Source organism: Helianthus annuus, chromosome 15, assembly GCF_002127325.2.
Source record: "Helianthus annuus cultivar XRQ/B chromosome 15, HanXRQr2.0-SUNRISE, whole genome shotgun sequence".
Classification (NCBI taxonomy): domain Eukaryota; kingdom Viridiplantae; phylum Streptophyta; class Magnoliopsida; order Asterales; family Asteraceae; genus Helianthus; species Helianthus annuus.
In genome coordinates this window covers 53,051,451-53,066,218 of record NC_035447.2, presented here as the reverse complement: position 1 = coordinate 53,066,218, position 14,768 = coordinate 53,051,451, and the positions used below count along the sequence as shown (strand labels likewise).

At 34.8% G+C, this 14,768-nt stretch overlaps 1 long non-coding RNA gene across 11 annotated transcripts; it reads left to right on the top strand.

Moving 5' to 3' along the window:
- Positions 1-2,201: 2,201 nt before the first annotated feature.
- Positions 2,202-8,756, top strand: LOC110911631. Of its 11 annotated transcripts, none has more exons than XR_004882044.1 (14): positions 2,212-2,444; positions 2,706-2,797; positions 2,880-2,998; positions 3,219-3,291; positions 3,394-3,458; positions 3,660-3,752; positions 3,857-3,955; positions 4,055-4,260; positions 5,455-5,561; positions 5,641-5,740; positions 5,840-6,045; positions 6,743-6,880; positions 7,787-7,937; positions 8,062-8,733. It is a non-coding gene; the product is annotated as an uncharacterized LOC110911631 (long non-coding RNA). The 11 variants fall into 11 exon arrangements; XR_002577191.2 differs by having other exon boundaries at positions 6,720-6,880; XR_002577193.2 differs by having other exon boundaries at positions 2,214-2,444; positions 6,763-6,880.
- Positions 8,757-14,768: the final 6,012 nt, after the last annotated feature.

The following is a 14,768-nucleotide window of genomic DNA, read 5'->3' as shown; positions in this document are numbered from 1 at the left end:
GCGTGTTGATTGGGCACGGCCCCGTGTTCAGCTACTGTCTGACTTAAAACAGGATTGCCAGTACCAAAGATTGGGCACGGGGCGTGTTCAGCGGGCATGACCCGTGCTGAGTTCTGCAGAAGCTGAAAATTTATGAAAAATCCTAAAAAAATAGAAAAAAAAACTATTAGGCTGTTGATTTCTAACTTTCTTAAAATCCTTGTGTCCCCGGCAACGGCGCCAAAAACTTGAAGTGCGTGCGGTGTGCAGAAGCGTATCTGTACTATCAAGATTTGCTTGGATTATGCGAATCTTAGCGTTGACCATGGCCCCGTGTCCGCTGGACACGCCCCCGTGTTGGGTGATAGAAGCTTCAACAACTTTGTCTTTTCTGCAGACACTTAGGCACGCCCCCGTGCTCATTGAACACGGGGCGTGTCCAGTCTTCTATTCTATTGTTTTTTGCTTGGGAAGATGCTGTCGAGGGGTCGGGCATGCCACGTTTATTCCTTTTCTTGTATTATTGTTAGTTTTGGCTGCATTTTTGCGTCTTTTGTTCATTTGAGCTCATTTAATTCTGAAAATACAAAAGGAAGACAAAAGTACACTTTTTCCAACATTAGTACTAAAAAAGGGTTAGTTTTATGCCTCATTTGATGTAATTTATATGTTGCATTTTACACACATCAATTACCAAAGTAATCTTGTGAAAACCTTCCTAGAGGTTATCCAAGTGTTAGGAAGAAAAAAAATGAGTAGAAAAGTGAAGTAAAAGTGAGCTAGAACTCACTTAGAAAGTCTTGAACTTTCTGATTATAACATGAGAATTAGTTGTGTTTGAGAGTGTTTTTGAGGTTGGTAAAGTTGTAAAAGAGTGTGGAAGAGGTTGGTTATATAGTGGAGGTTTAGGTTTTTGAGTTAAGTGAGTTATTAATGAGTTTAGGTGAGAAAAACACAACAAGGAAACACAATTCTGCCCAATCCACGAGCTGTGTTCAACTTTCTACAGATTGTTGACTATGGCGGCCCGCGACCGGGGAGGGGTCATGCCGTTGCGGGGCGCGACGGCCTCCTGCCGTGCCCAAACATTGATTTTCGATAAATAAGGCCCTTGTACTCTCATATAAGTTATGTTTTAGGGTAAAAAGCATGTTATCATGTTATAAGTTAGTTTTAAGTAACCTAAACATATAAATAAGTGTGTAGATCGTGAATAAATATATGTAAGTGTTTAATGATGTAAAAACATGGGTGAAAAGCGTATAAGTCGTGTATGTATGATGCGTATTAGTAAATTTATCACACGTTTACGACTAAGGTATCAGATGTAAAACGAAGTTAAACGTATAAGCATGCACGAATAAATATGATATAAGTTGTATAAAAACAATGGATTTCATTACGATTAAAGTCTCGGATTTACAACGATAAAACGAAATATGATCACAAGAGGAACAAGCTTCCAAAAATAGAAATACGAGTCAAGCTTTCTAATTAAGGAAAGTCACGAAAAAGCGGAGCGTTACACATGCTGAACTCGCAAAATTTAGAACAAAATGTAAAATTAAAAATAAAATGTGAAAGATGAAAAGTATAAGGGACCAAAGTTGAAATAAAAAAGTTGTGAGGTTAAATTGTAAAAGATAAAAAGTTTTGGGTTAAAAGTAAAAATTCAAATAGTTTTGGATTAAAGTTAATTCATCAAATACTTTTGCACTAAAAGAAAAAAAATAATTTAAAAAAAAAAGCTCCCCAAGAATTAAGTATAACATTTATATCACAAATAAATTGCTATTTATAATATTTAAACTTAAATTCAAATATCTTGTTATAGGTTGTTTACTTCAATGGGTGAAGCTTTTAAGGGGCGGGAGGGGGCGGCCGACCCCCCCCCCCCGAATGTTTTGCTCTGTGGTGGAGAGTATGTAGTTTTCGTATAAAAATTTTTGGGTATATGCGTTTACGATCCTCCGGTTTTATAGAAATTTTTAGGTCTGGTGACTTCCGCACACTCGGTCGGAAATCTCAAACTTCGCTACTGTTTACTTGTATCTATATTTAAATCTATCTCTTATACTAAAGCAAAATAATGTTGACTTTTTGACCTTGATGTGGCATAGCTACTAATACAGAGAATTGTGAAACCGGCGGCAAATCCTTTTTCTCACTTCTCCTCCATTTTGTTAAACCGCCTTATTATGTTCTTCATTCCTTTCTCTCTCTCCAATCGGTTCGACATTTCCAAAATTTTGCAACTGTTTCCTTTTTGAAATTTATTTCTAATAGAAAACCCTAAATGTTTTGCATCATCTACAATAAAAAAAAGTTTACTCATTGGATTTCTCTCTGCTAGTTCGTTATTTCAAAATCTTCTTCAATCAGTAATGTTTTAGAAGAATCCATCATATATTCTAGATAATCTTCTTTGTCTCCGATTGTTTTGTGTGGATTTCTCCCAATTAGAGGTATGACTCCATCTTTTAACAAACTATCAATGCTGATTTTGGGTTTTTTGTTATCTCAATGAATGTTCGTATAAGCTATGAAGCTATCTAATACACAGAGCTTTAACATCTAGGGTTCAAGATATTCTTATTAAAAGCTTTTCTCGATTCCATGATGATTCATTGTTCGCAATTTTTGTTACTTCTCATTCTTGGTTTATTCTTAGGGTTCAGTTGATTAATTGTTTCTTATTACTATTCATGTTGTTTTGATTATAATAGCCCAATTGGAGAAAACTTACCATGTGAATCGAGTGTTATTTGAAGTCCTTTGCATGGTTAACAAGTTGAAGAAATTATTGAATCTTGCTGACGTCGGTTTTCCATCGTTTTCTCTTAAACTAATTAGTATATATTTTGTAATGCTCTATGAAGTTTGTATTTCTTTATGTTTAGATCATTAAATCTATCAGAGATAAAGATATCAAGGCAAAACAAGTTATATACGCACCGACAACAATTTTCCCTTTGAATTTTGTAGGGGAGTCACAATGCATCATTCAGGCCCTGGATAGGTAGATTTTGAATTACGAATTCCGTTTTTCTTGTGTTGAGTCGTGGTTAGGATTCGTAATATGTGGACGTTTGGGATGAATGTCAGTTGGAAGGGCATTCAAAGGTTGTTTTTTGTTATGAAACTGCTTATTTTATATTGTGACCAACCAGATTTGTCATAATGTTTTTTGAAAATTATCTATCTCTTTGCTCATCGATCTTAATTTTGTTGGATTTCAGAAATACAATTTGAAGATAGTCGAATCCCTTTGAAGATGGTTTATCTAAAAATTTAGGGTTTTATGCGATCCAGGTGTGCGTTTACATGTTTTTAAATCCGATTTGCTTTTTTGCTCAAGGATGAGGTTATGATATTTGTTAAAAATTGAAGTAATGTTTTTGTATTTTGATGCAGATTTATTATAGCATCAATTGTTTCATCATGATCATGTAGCAGAAACTGTCAACAAGAGGCAAAGAGTAAGTACCCGGAATTAGGTTTTTCTTTGTTTTAATTGTTTTTCTATTGTACTTCGCCTTTCAGTTACAACCTCTTACATCCATTTAATCTTACATCCATTTTACTGTAATTTCTTTTCGTGGTTTTTATATTAAAAAAGAGATTTTAGCTATTCTACATGCTCTGATGAGGCGAGGGACTGTTTCTTACTTTATTCACAGATTTGTGTCGATTCCAAGCACCAGATTTGATTATCCACTCAACCATTTCTTTAGTTGGTCGAGATTTTATGGCTTGTGCTCAAACGGATCCGGGTAAAACAATAGCATTTTGCTTCCACTAATCAATTTAACTCCTGTTATTTCACTCGACGTCCCAATTTCGTTTTGAAACCTACTAATTTAGTTATTTTATGAAGCAAAGGGGGCAAATCGTACGATTTTTAGATATCCTTTCAGATCGCGTCCAAACCTAAGAACGACAAGCTACCTGCTTTACCACCGTCAATTGCATTCAGGTTTGTTTGATTTTCTTCTAAGCTATGCTTTTTATCAAAATAATTAGCTTTATATAATAACAAATGTTGAAAGGACTTATCAGCGATTTGCATTTCTAGGTTTCTCGTGACCGGCATCTGTTGGTCTTCAATACTTACATTCACCGCTGAAAACACCCAGCCCCATTGTCCCTCTTGTGTGTGACACATGACTTATCTTGATGTTGAGTTTTATGTGACGCTTATTTTTCTTCAGTATTCTATTCGTGTTCCGGTGGCCGCCTACGGTGGTTTTGGGCCCTTCTTCTACGGTTTTCTTTGTTTAGGTGAGCGACGGGTTTCTATGCCTTAATGTCAGTATCATAATCTATTGTTTTGTTCTTCATTATATGATTTGTGTTCATAGTTAGGGTTTTTTTTGGGGGTTTTGTTAATGCACACTAAGTATTTAACAATTTATCTTAAGAGATTTGCCTTTGGGGTTTTACTCCAAGCTTTAGGAGATTGTTCTATGTATATCAATAGTGCAAAATCTGATACATTGAATTAGGATATCCTTAGAAATACAGATTATGAATTAATCAATGTATTGTTTATTTGACATGGGTGGTATCATGGTTGGCCACAACAGGTGAGCTAGCGTAAGAACCAGAGTGTCGGGTCATAACGGGTTTGAGTCAACTTAGGCCGTTTAGAAAATGTATTGTTCAAAAAGAGTTCCGACCAAATGGGCTAAGGGTTTGAAAGGAGTCTTTTAAGGGAAAAAAAGTATCTGATGACTAAAAATAACAATTGTAGAAACTATATCTCACGAGTGTCATTTGTAAGATTAGTTACACATCCTACAGAACTGAGCTAAGGGATGTAAGTCTCCCAACTGGAATCTAACCAAAAAATTCATCTTTAAGAAACTAAGAAAGCATATAAAATAATTAAATAAGAAACCATATGAATATGTTGATTTGTTAGTCTTTCATTTTCTCTATGGTTGATTATAGGCCTATTGGTAACCAGTCTGCAGAGACATGGTAATGTTTTCAGGAGTGTATCATTAAGAAACCAGCTGGAACCTGAATAGGGCATTGATCAAACATGTTTATTCACCTCTAAAAAAGAAACACACATTTTTCTGTACCTGAAAATGAATCAGATTCTAATTAGTCATGGTTGTAGTGTATGTATTTAAACTTGATCAGGCTGCAGTGAGTTAAATTAAACTTGATTTACCAGCATTATGTCTTCTTCAAGTGTAGTTTTTTGCCTTTCGGTAAATTTAATTAGTGGCGGCTTTGATGGTGTGCGAGGAGGACCTCCGCACAAGGCCCGTGATTTCGAGGGGCATGTGATTTAAAAAAAATATTACGGAATGGCACTTGGCATTAGGTTTATTGAGCCCAATACTGATTTGATTTTTCTTAATAATAATAAAATATTACGGAAGGGCACATTTTTTCAAGCTCGAACAAGGTATGTGAATTCTCAGAGGCGCCTCTGAATTTAATTGTGTTATTGTTGCATAGGTTGAGTCCCATATGAAAGCTTTTGGTCAAACCATTTCTTTAATTGGTCGAGATTTGATGGCTTTTGCTCAAACGGATTCGGGTTAAACAATAACATTTTGCTTCCGGTAATCAATTTAACTCCTGTTATTTCACTCGACGCCCCAATTTCGTTTTGAAACCTACTAATTTTGTTATTTTATGAAGCAAAGGGGGCAAATCGTCAAGATTTTTAGATATCCTTTCAGATCTCTGCCAAACCTAAAAACGACAAGCTACTCGCTTTACCACCGTCAATTGCATTCAGGTTTGTTTGATTGTCTTCTAAACTATGCTTTTTATCAAAATAATTTGCTTTATATAATAACAAATGTTGAATGGACTTATCAGCGATTTGCGTTTCTAGGTTTCTCGTGACCGGCATCTGTTGGTCTTCAATACGTACATTCACCGCTGAAAACACCCAGCCCCATTGTCCCTCTTGTGTGTGACGCGTGAATTATCTTGATGTTGAGTTTTATGTGGCGCTTATTTTTATTCAGTAGTCTATTTGTGTTCCGGTGGCCACTTACGGTGGTTTTGGGCGCTTCTTCTGCGGTTTTCTTTGTTCAGGTTAGCGACAGGTTTCTATGCCTTAGTTTCGGTATCATAATCTATTGTTTTGTTCTTCATTATATGATTTATGTTTAGAACTAGGGTTTTTTTTTTTTTTTTTTTTTGTTAATGCACACTAAGTGTATGACAATTTGTCTTAAGAGATGTCCCTTTGGGGTTTTACTCCAAGCTTTAGAAGATTGTTTTATGTATATCAGGAGTACAAAATCTGATACACTGAATTGGGATATCCTTAGAAATACGGATTATGAAGTAATCAATGTATTGTTTATTTGACATGGGTGGTAACGTGGTTGGCCACAACATGTGAGCTAGCGTAAGAACCAGAGTGTCGGGTCATAATGGGTTTGAGTCAACTTAGGCCGTTTAGAAAAGGTATTTGTCAAAATGAGTTCCGACCAAATGGGCTAAGGGTTGAAATGAGTCTTTTAAGGGAAAAAAGTATCTGATGACTAAAAATAACAATTGTAGAGACTATATCTCACGAGTGTCATTTGTAAGATTAGTTACACATCCTACCAAACTGAGCTAAGGGATGTAAGTCTCCCAACTGGAATCTAACCAAAAATTTCATCTTTAAGAAACATAGAAAGCATATAAAATAATTAAATAAGAAACTATATGAATATGCTGATTTATTAGTCTTTCATTTTCTCTATGGTTGATTATAGGCATATTGGTAACCAGTCTGCAGAAACATGGTAATGTTTTCAGGTGTGCATAACTAAGAAACCAGTTGGAACCATAGGACATTGATCAAACATGTTTATTCACCTCTAAATTATTAGCATAGGGCAGTTGATTACCCTTTTCGGTGCTAATAATTATTGTGGTAAGCATCCTTAGCTTTTCATATTTTTACTCTCTCTCTCTCTCTCTCTCTCTCTCTCTCTCTCTCTCTCTCTCTTTATATATATACACACACACACCATATACATACTAGATGTTTACTGGGTTGATGCTAGGGGTGTTAATCGGGTCGGGTTAGTTGGGTTTTGAGGTTTCCAAAATGTAATCGAACACTGGCCCAAATAAGCTCGGTTCAATAGGTGTTGGGGTTTAACGAATTGGGTTAGTTGGTTATTTGGGCTGTTTAATTGGCTGCTAAAAAGTCTTCTGAAGTTTGGTTTAATCATGCTATGTAAATGGATTGATTACATGTCACAATCATTAGTTTAACGTAAATGGATTGATTTTGTATTTGACTTTGAAAAATTAAATCAGATTTCAGTTTTGAATGTATAGTCATGTCAAACTAGGGGTTTTTGGCTGTGGGTTTTAAGTTTAATGGTGGTTAACTGATTATTGTGTCACGGGTAGGAGATCTTTTTTATTACTATATGATGATTTAAGGTCAAACAACCAGTTACAGCAACACTAATTAAAAAAATGGTAGATGTTGGATATGATGTTATAAAACGGGAACTTGGAGATACGCACTATGCTATGTAACTATGTCATGGTTTCTGTTCTATAAAGTTTAGTCACACATCTTTCTTCAAGTCAATTTTCTTACGCCCGAAGTGAATATACCGGTTCGGAACCGGTACCAAAAACGAGGAAAATAGGTATCGTATTGTAGATTGCTGAAAGGATTGGAATTGAGGTATGAAGCAAGGCGAACTGCTATTGAATTGACGAAATAACGTTTCTGTTATAAGTTAGATATTCAGGTGTTGAATACAATTGTGTAGTGCCGTATTGTTTTATAATTTATGGTTATGGTATGATATCTCAGTGGTACGTGATCGAGCCTGGGTTGGCAAGTCGCACAATACAATGGTTATCATTCAGGGGGGCTGCAAAAGTATCAATTTGGCTGATTGGACAACAGGCGTACATGGATGCCTATCTTAGCCTTCTACATTTGACTGTAAGAATATTAGCCGGTAAGTTTTTACTTTAGTTGAGAATGTTTTCCAACATTTTTTTTTTTGTTTATTTTTTTTTTTTTGTTTATTGGCAAGATCATTTCATTTTTTTAAATTGAATAATACTATGTTTGGCTTGCAGAGTCACTGTTTGATGCTTTCGCTCCTACTTCCTTTTTTAAGTTTGTGGTATTCTCAATCTTTGAGATGAGATATCTTCTCACTATATGGAAGGCAAGTCGGTTTGTAAATAATGTAGAGGGTTAAGAAACAATGAGACGTGAACTTTCACTTCTTTTTAGCTGGTTCTGAAGCCCAGAAAGCATTTGAAATTACGAGGTCAGAAGAAATGAAATAAAAAGATGATAATTTCGTCTTTAATGATCCCCAGAAGATTACACTGAAAGTGATGAGAAGCCAGAGCAGAATCCAAGATACGATAATTTCGCCTTTAAGGATCCGGAGAACATTACAACCGAAAGTGATGAAAAAATCTAATTGCTTCATCCATTGAGTTAAAGTCAAGTTTGCGCACATACATTTAATATCATGGTGGTATAAGATTAACCATTTCGGTAAAACTAAATTCTTGATGCATGAGAGATGAGAGATGATGATATTACATTTTTCACATTTTACCATTGCATTCAGTCAAGTATCGTGGACTGGTCCTTATTCAATTGCCTTGGATACAAGCAATGCTTGGATCATGGAATAAGACTACAGGAGATAGCAAGCATACGGGGTGGTATTTTCTTCTATTTTATTTTTAGCAATTTTTTTGTAGGAATATTAATACGTCAACTAATTTTAAAATAAAAAAGAAGTCTTAGACCAGTGTTGAAAGTGCCCTTTTGTTCTTAACATGTCTACCCACACCATATTGCCACGCATAATTAAAAAAGGTTATTACAATTTACTGAAGTACATAATGTTGGTTACAAGTCTATTAAAGCAAACTAATGGAAAACGATTGTGTTTGCACGAAGAAAAGAATGGTTGAGCATTGTATGTTTGGAATTAGAATAGCTAAACTTTGGTTCAAATTGTTATGATCTGAATACTATATCCGCTCCAATGTTAAAGCCAACTTCTTTTGTCATTCGATTACTCTCATTTAGAAACTGAGTAGCAAGATAAGGATGTTTACTTTCTAATATGGATCTAAAGTTAAAAAAATGTTATATGAGTTTTATTATGGTTGTGTTTATTTTGGGTGTGTAAGATTAGTTATACCAAGACCAATATGGTGATTGGAATCGAATTGATTTGCTGCATAAGGAACATGACCGTAAACTGAGGGTGTGAAGGAGCCAATGGCACACTTGAAAGAGGTAGCATATGAGAGATGAAAAAAAATTCATCCATATGTTAGTGCAAGAGATAGAGGAAGATGATATAATTTAGACAAAGATGACACCCTACAAATAAAGCAATAAATGTTGGTATATAAAGTGGAGTGAATATGTCACCCGGGTATTCGACTTCATTAGACTACAAACTGTAGCTTTTAAAACTAACGTGTATAAAATCATAATATTATATCAATAGTGATAATGAAAATATATTCTTTTACCAACCCGCGAAGTTCGTGGGGTTCTTAAACTATGTTGTATATAAGAGATCTTCAATGACTTGTGAAATTTTTATGGTTATCATGTATTTTCGTTATTTCACGTACTTTCTATGATTTATGTTAATATTTGAATGTACCTGTAATAAATTATTTACGTATTAAAGTATAAATTTTTTATTGTTTAGTTAGACTAGTATAAATATAAAAAACTGAGTCGTTCAAAATATGTTGTTTAGTCTAAAATTTAAATAGTGACGTCAAGATGATGCACTTGATAAAAGTTAGGGTGAAAATGGTATGACCCTTACCCTTTGAATATTGTTCATTTGATAATGCCACATGGATGATAACATAGATGATAGATCGTAAGTTATTAAAACTAACACACTCACATGCAACACCGTTCTCATAACACTATCTCTAATGGGAGATCCTTAACCCCATCCAAATGTCCTAGCATAAATTCATACTTTTAGGCCCAATAAAGAACATTTACTTTTAATCTATCCTAAAGATAAATCCTTCTACAAGGATTTCATTTGTTTTGGTTAATGTACCAATTTCTTTGTATTATACTTTTTCTTTCAACATTTATTGAAAAAGAATTAAACTAATTTATTAACTTCTCATTTAAAGTCATACATTTATTTATCATTAAGAGTTTCCCAACCTATAGAACTTCAACTTCTAAAACAGTGAATTTTTTTAACGGGTTTCTTATTCTATGACCTTTAATTCATTTACTTTTTATGTTTTTATTTACTTTTGATTTTTTTTATATTAGTTTACTACTTATATTCAACCACTCATACCAAATAATATAATTTTTCTTTACAATGTTTTTGGAGTCAACTTCTATTTCCTTCCTGTGGTTTGATCATTTTAATGGTTTTGCCCAAATCCTTTAAAAATAGCCATTTTCCTCCTAGATGTTTCGATTTTGTCATCAGTTTACTCCACGGACTTAACTCCATCCATATTGTATGTTAACTGAAAGGGTATTTTGGTAATTTTAAGTATAAAATAAGGGTATTTTGGTAATTTGTATTTAAATGTAAAGTATTAATATATATATATATATATATATAGGGAGCCGCTAGAATGAAAACCACCTCGAGTTGTAAGAACCGCGAGAACTACACCCCACGGAGCGCCGTTCGCCATGATTTTTTTTTACAAGTAGATGTGTATATTATATATATGTGTGTGTGTACACATATATAGTATAGTCTTTACTCTCTCTCTACAAACACACTCTCTCTCATTTCTCTTCTCTCTTTCTACATACATACCCTCTCTTCTCCATCAAAATAAACTACCACCCACCACCTCACTGCCACCACCCCCTCACCACCAACCCCCACCGCCTCACAAACCACCTGCCACTATTACACTGCCAAACCACCACCACTTGTCAGATTCCAAACCATCAGAATCAAATTGATGGGTAATTTGTGAATGAGTCTCTTCATCTTCAAGACCATCAGAAGAAGATGCACACTCAGTTGTATTCAAATCCAACATTCTTGTTAACGATTCTCACAAATCTGAATAATAAGATCAAAAAGATTCAAACTTTCAAAGAACCCAGATAGGGATTCTGATCTCCATGGTGGTTTTTTTTTTCAAGAATCAAAGATGTTTGATTTCAAGAAAAGGGTGTGAAATAGATCGGTTATGAAATTGATTAAACAAACAAGAAACAAAAACTAAAAACAAAAGAGGTTGTTTTCTTCTGTTACCCCCAACCCCTCTCTTGGTTTGTTTCTCTATGTAGAGTGTAAGAGATGTCAGGGTCACCATTGGATGTTTGGTTTTAAGGGTTGAGATGGTGGTGATGGCTGGATGGTGGTGATGGCTGGATGGTGGCGGTCGGGCAGTGTAGTGGTGGTAGGTGGTTGGTGAGGCGGTGGCTGTTGGTGGTGAGGGGGTGGGTGGTGGTGTTTAGTGATGGATGAGACAAATTGAAAAACAAACAAACATAACCCCAAATCAGAACCCACCAAAAGTGAAACCCTCCTTTCGTTTATAGATCTGAACAAGAAATCCATGAAACCATATCCAGAAAAACTGTGAAAAATGGTAAACCAGAGACAGATCTACCCAAACCAAGTTTTATTAACCCAGATAAAATCTATACAACTGAACAAGATGAACTCAAACAATCACTCACAATATAATCCTCACTTTGCAGATTATCAATATGATAATCTGCTTAGACAACAACAAGGGAATAACAACTCAAAAAATGAATCAAAGAGATTCACTGAAACAAAACCCTAATCGCCTAAGAGAACAAAGAGAACAACGAGTGAAAGATAACCACACAAATGATTGAGTTAGGTGTGGAAATATCTTCACAAGTCTTTAAATAGATCTGGACTTCTAACTGAACAAGCGAACATCCGTAGTGGACTGGACCTCCTTTTCCATGCAGCTCCTAAGCCCATTTAGCTCCTAAGCCCACTTGATATAGAACCCAATATTACTTGATGTAAGCCCAATGCAAATCCAGCTCAATGCAAATGACATGTAAAACCAAACAAAAATATAATTAAGCGAAATATAGAGAAAAGAAATTAAAAGAAAATGGAATTGACCAAATATATAAAGATATATAAAGTCAAGTCAGTACTTTTAACACCCCCCCCCCCACAATTCCATTATCTAAACATGTCATACAACTGTAATTTTTCACACAAACTCTGATGATCTTTAACCAAAACCCCTTTTGTAAAGACATCAGCTATTTGCATTTCAGATTTTATACCAACACACTTTACAGTTCCTTTAGAAATCAAGTCTCTTAGAAAAAATAGATCTAATTCAAAATGTTTGGTCCGATCATGAAAAACTGGGTTTGCTGCTATAGAAATAGCAGCAGTATTATCACAGAACAGTTTAATAGGAACTTCTACATTGACCTCTAACTCACTAAGCAAATTTTTTAACCAAATAGACTCACACGCAGCCGCACACATAGACCTGTATTCAGCTTCAGCTGAAGATCTTGACACAGTTGTCTGCTTCTTACTTTTCCAAGATACTAAAGAATTACCAAGAAACACACAAAACCCAGTAACAGATTTCCTGGACACCAAGCACTTGGCCCAGTCAGAATCAGCAAAAACAGTCAAGTTAAAAGATCTGCTCTTACGAAATATTAACCCTTTTCCAGGAGCAGACTTTAGATATCTCAATAAATGGAAAGCAAGTTTTAGATGTCCTTCAGTAGGACTATGCATGAATTGACTCAAAATATGAACAGTATATGAAATATCTGGCCTAGTGTGAGAAAGGTATATAAGTTTTCCTACTAACTGTTGATACCCAGTTATATTTTGTAAAGGACCAGAGTTATTTTCAAGTAAAGCATTGACAACATGACTTTGATCAATTGGAACACTTACAGGTTTGCATCCAAGCATTCCATATTCAGTCAAAAGGTCAGTACAATACTTCCGTTGTGACAGACATAACCCTTCATCACAAGTTAAAACCTCTATACCTAAAAAATATTGTAACAGCCCTAGATCTTTAATCATAAACTGAGTTTTTAGGCTTTGTTTTACTTTTTCAATTTCAGACATAGAGTTACCAGTAACTACTATATCATCAACATAAACTAAAAGCACAACAAATACATTATCAGTATTTTTAACAAATAAGGATGTATCACATTTGCTTTGAACAAACCCAGAACTAAGCAAAACACCCACAAGTTTTTCATTCCACATACGAGGGGCCTGTTTTAGCCCATATAAAGACTTATTCAACTTACATACTTTAGATTTATCACTGTCTTCATATCCTTCAGGTAAAAACATATAAACATCCTCATTCAGGTCACCATATAAAAACGCATTATTAACATCTAATTGATACAAATTCCAGTTATTTTGAACAGCTAAAGCAACTATGCATCGAACAGTAACAAGCTTGACTACAGGAGAAAAGGTCTCCTCATAATCAATACCCTCTTTTTGACTAAACCCTTTAGCAACAAGCCTAGCTTTATATCTTTCTATCTCACCAGATGCCTTATATTTTATTTTATAAATCCATTTGCACCCAACAATATTCCTATTCTTAGGTCTATCAACCACATCCCAAGTATGGTTTCTATGCAAAGCTTGAATTTCATCATTCATTGCAGAAACCCAATTAGGATCTTTAATAGCCTCATTATAATGTTTAGGTTCAATTGTTTTAGAAAGACTAGAGGCAAAGCATTTATTTTCACAAGTAAGCTTAGCAAAATTTACAACCTTTTCAATGCCATATTTGACTTTACTATCAACAACAAAATCATTCAATTTCTTTGGAAAGTTTGACACTCTTGTGGACCTTCTAGGAACCACCGGAGATGCTGAGCATTCTGTGTCTCCCTCAGAAGGTAACTGCGCTTCATCTGTGATACTCACCGGGTCTGCCATGTCAGGTGAACCTTGAACCTCACTAGTCTGCTGTTCATCAGCCATGACAGTAGGGTTATCAAGATTCACCGACTGCTGAGCCTCCTGTGTTCTCACATCAGCCTCACCTCTAACCCTTCTTTCATCATCGGGATCATCCACAGATTGAAAATGATTATGCTCAGTGTTTTCATACAAGTCAAAAAAATTAAGAGTATTAATGTCTTTAATGGGATTAGAGTCATAACTTTTAAAAATTGATTGTTCTTTGAAAGGAAAAACAGACTCATAGAATTTCACGTCTCTTGAAAAAACTATAGTCCTTGAATCAAGACTAAACAATTTATATCCCTTTTTATCCAATGAATACCCAATAAAGACACATTTTTCTACCCTACTATTCAATTTATCATATTCATTTAAAACTGTACAAAAACACATGCAACCAAACACTTTCAAGTGATCTAAGAAGGGTTTGAATTTGTATACAAGCTCATATGGGGTTTTTCCAGCAAGCACAGATGAGGGTGTCCTATTAATAAGATAAGCAGAAGTTAACACACATTCATGCCAAAACCTTACAGGCAAGTTACTTTCAAATAACAAAGCTCTAGTAACATTCAATAAGTGCCTGTGCTTTCTCTCAACAATTCCATTTTGTTGAGGAGTATAAGCACAGGAAGTCTGATGGACAATCCCATGTTCATTACAAAATACTTTCATGTGATTATTTACAAATTCAGAACCATTATCAGACCTAAAACACTTAACAGCTTTATGAAACTGAGTTTTGACAATGTTAACAAATCCTTTAATGTTTTCAAAAACTTCAGTTTTGTTCTTCATAAGATACACCCA